Here is a 3,674-nt window from a genome sequence, read left to right as displayed (position 1 = left end):
TGTGAAGTCATAGAATGGAGGTGCATGAAGTCATGGAATGGAGGTTTGTGAAGTCAAAAATTGGAAGTGTGTGAAGTTACAGAATGGAGGTGTGTGAAGTCATAGAATGGAGGTGTGTGAAGTCAGAGAATGGAGGTGTTTGAAGTCAGAATGCAGGTGTGTGAAGTCATAGAATGGAGGTGTGTGAAGTCATAGAATGGAGGTGTGTGAAGTCATAGATTGGAAGTGTGTGAAGTCATAGATTGGAGGTGTGTAAAGTCATAGAATGGAGGTGTGTGAAGTCAAATAATGGAGGTGTGTGAAGTCATAGAATGGAGGTGTGTGAAGTCACAGAATGGTGGTGTGTGAAGTCAGAATGGAGATGTGTGAAGTCATAGAATGGAGGTGTCTGAAGTCACAATGCAGGTGTGTGAACTCCTAGAATGGAGGTGGGTGAAGTCACAATGCAGGTGTGTGAAGTCATAGAATGGAGGTGTGTAAAGTCATAGAATGGAGGTGGTGAAGTGACAGAATGGAGGTGTGTGAAGGCACAGAATGGAGGTGTGTGAAGTCATAGAATGGAGGTGTGTGAAGTCATAGAATGGAGGTGTGATAAGTCATAGAATGGAGGTGTGGAAGTCACAGAATGGAGGTGGGTGAAGTCACAGAATGGTGTTGTGTGAACTCAGAATTGAGGTGTGTGAAGTCACAGAATGGAGGTGTGTGAAGTCATACAATGGAGGTGCTTGAAGTCACAGAATGGAGGTGTGTGAATTCATAGAAGGAGTTGTGTGAAGTCATAGATTGGAGGTGTGTGAAGTCACAAAATGGAGGTGTGTGAAGTCATAGAATGGAGGTGTGTGAAGTCATAGAATGGAGGTGTGTTAAGTCAAAGAATGGAGGTGTGGAAGTCACAGAATGGAGGTGGGTGAAGTCACAGAATGGTGTTGTGTGAACTCAGAATTGAGGTGTGTGAAGTCACAGAATGAAGGTGTGTGAAGTCATACAATGGAGGTGCTTGAAGTCACAGAATGGAGGTGAGTGAATTCATAGAATGGAGGTGTGTGAAGTCATAGAATGGAGGTGTGTGAAGACACAGAATGGAGGTGTGTGAAGTAACAGAATAGAGGTGTGTGAAGTCACAGAATGGAAGTGGGTGAACTCACAATGGAGGTGTGTGAAGTCACAGAACGGAGGTGTGTGAAGTCAGAAGGGAGGTGTGTGAATTCACAGAATGGAGGTGTGTGAAGTCATACATTGGAGGTGTGTGAAGTCAGAATGGAGGTGTGTGAAGTCACAGAATGGAGGTGTGTGAACTCAGAATGGAGGTGTTTGAAGTCATAGATGGATGTGTGTGAAGTCACAGTATGGAGGTGTGTGAAATCATAGAATATAATTTTGTGAATTCACAGAATGGAGCTGTGTGAAGTCAGAATGGAGGAGTGTGAAGTCATAGAATGGAGGTGTGTGAAGTCACAATGGAGGTGTGTGAAGACATAGAATGGAGGTGTGTGAAGTCAGAATGGAGGTGTGTGAAGTTACAGATTGGAGGTGTGTGAAGTCATAGAATGGAGGTGTGTGAAGTCAAAGAATGGAGGTGTGTGAAGTCATAGAATGGAAGTGTGTGAAGTCATAGAATGGAGGTCTGTGAAGTCACAGAATGGAGGTGTGTGAAGTCACGGAATGGAGGTGTGTGAAGTCACAGAATGGAGGTGGGTGAACTCAGAATGGAGGTGTGTGAAGTCACAGGATGGAGGTGTGTGAAGTCCTAGAATGGAAGTGTGTGAAGTCAGAGAATGGAGGTGTGTGAAGTCACAGAATGGAGGTGTGTGAAGTCACGGAATGGAGGTGTGTGAAGTCACAGAATGGAGGTGGGTGAACTCAGAATGGAGGTGTGTGAAGTCACAGAATGGAGGTGTGTGAAGTCCTAGAATGGAAGTGTGTGAAGTCATAGAATGGAGGTGTGTGATGTAAGAATGGAGATGTGTGAAGGCAGAGAATGGAGGTGTTTGAAGTCATAGAATGGAAATGTGTGAAGTCACAGAATGGAGGTGTGTGAAGTCACAGAACGGAGGTGTGTGAGGTCACAGAATGGAGGTGTGTGAACTCAGAATGGAGGTGTGTGATGTCAGAGAATGGAGGTGTTTGAAGTCACGGAATGGAGGTGTGTGAGGTCACAGAATGGAGGTGTGTGAACTCAGAATGGAGGTATGAGGGGTCACAGAATGGAGGTGTGTGAAGTCATAGAATGGAAGTGTGTGAAGTCATAGAATGGAGGTTTGTGAATTAAGAATGGAGGTGTGTGAAGTCACCGAATGGAGTTGTGTGAGCTCAGAATGGAGGTGTGTGATGTCAGAGAATGGAGGTGTTTGAAGTCATACAATGGAGGTGTGTGAAGTCACAGAATGGAGGTATCTGAAGTCAGAATCTAGGTGTGAAGTCATAGAATAGAGTTGGGTGAAGTCATAGAAAGGAGGGGTGGGAAGTCATAGAATGGAGCAGTGTGAAGTCATAGAATGGAGGTGAGTGAAGTCACAGATTCGAGGTCTGTGAAGTCATAGAATGGAGGTGTGTGAAGTAATAATGGAGGTGTGTGAAGTCATAGAATGGAGGTGTGTGAACTCATAGAATGGAGGTGTGTGACGTCAGAATGGAAGTGTGTGAATTTACAGAATGGAGGTGTGTGAAGTCATACATTGGTGTGTGAAGTCAGAATGGAGGTGTGTGAAGTCACAGAATTGAGGTGTGTGAACTCAATGGAGGTGTGTGAAGTCATAGATGGAGGTGTGTGACGTCATAGTATGGAGGTGTGTGAAATCATAGAATGGAGTTTTGTGAATTCACAGAATGGAGGAGTGTGAAGTCAGAATGGCGGTGTGTGAAGTCAAAATGGAGGTGTGTGAAGTCAGAGAATGGAGGTGTGTTAAGTCAATGAATGGACTTGTGTGAAGTCAAAATTGTGGTGTGTGAAGTCAAAAATGCAGGTGTGTGAATTCACAGAATGGAGGTGTGTGAAGTCAAAATGGAGGTGTGTGAAGTCAAAGAATGGATGTGTGTGAAGTCATAGAATGGAGGTGTATGAAGTCATGGAATGGAGGTTTGTGAAGTCAAACATTGGAAGTGTGTGAAGTTACAGAATGGAGGTGTGTGAAGTCATAGAATGGAGGTGTGTGAAGTCAGAGAATGGAGGTGTTTGAAGTCAGAATGCAGGTGTGTGAAGTCATAGAATGGAGGTGATTGAAGTTACAGAATGGAGGTGTGTGAAGTCATAGAATGGAGGTGTGTGAAGTCAGAATGGAGGTGTGTGAATTTACAGAATGGAGGTGTGTGAAGTCATGGAATGGAGGTGTGTGAAGTCACAGAATGGAGGTGTGTGAAGTCATAGAATGGAAGTGTGTGAAGTCATAGAATGGAGGTGTGTGAAGTCACAGAATGGAGGTGTGTGAGGTCACGGAATGGAGGTTTGTGAAGTCACAGAATGCAGGTGGGTGAACTCAGAATTGAGGTGTGTGAAGTCAAAGAATGGAGGTGTGTGAAGTCCTAGAATGGAAGTGTGTGAAGTCATAGAATGGAGGTGTGTGAAGTAAGAATGGAGATGTGTGAAGTCAGAGAATGGAGGTGTTTGAAGTCATAGAATGGAAGTGTGTGAAGTCATAGAATGGAGGTGTGTGAAGTCACAGAATGGAGGTGTTTGA

Source organism: Megascapheus bottae, unplaced genomic scaffold (assembly GCF_031878675.1).
Source record: "Megascapheus bottae isolate mThoBot1 unplaced genomic scaffold, mThoBot2.hap1 HAP1_SCAFFOLD_52, whole genome shotgun sequence".
Taxonomy (NCBI): domain Eukaryota; kingdom Metazoa; phylum Chordata; class Mammalia; order Rodentia; family Geomyidae; genus Megascapheus; species Megascapheus bottae.
Note: the sequence above shows the minus strand (reverse complement) of the source record.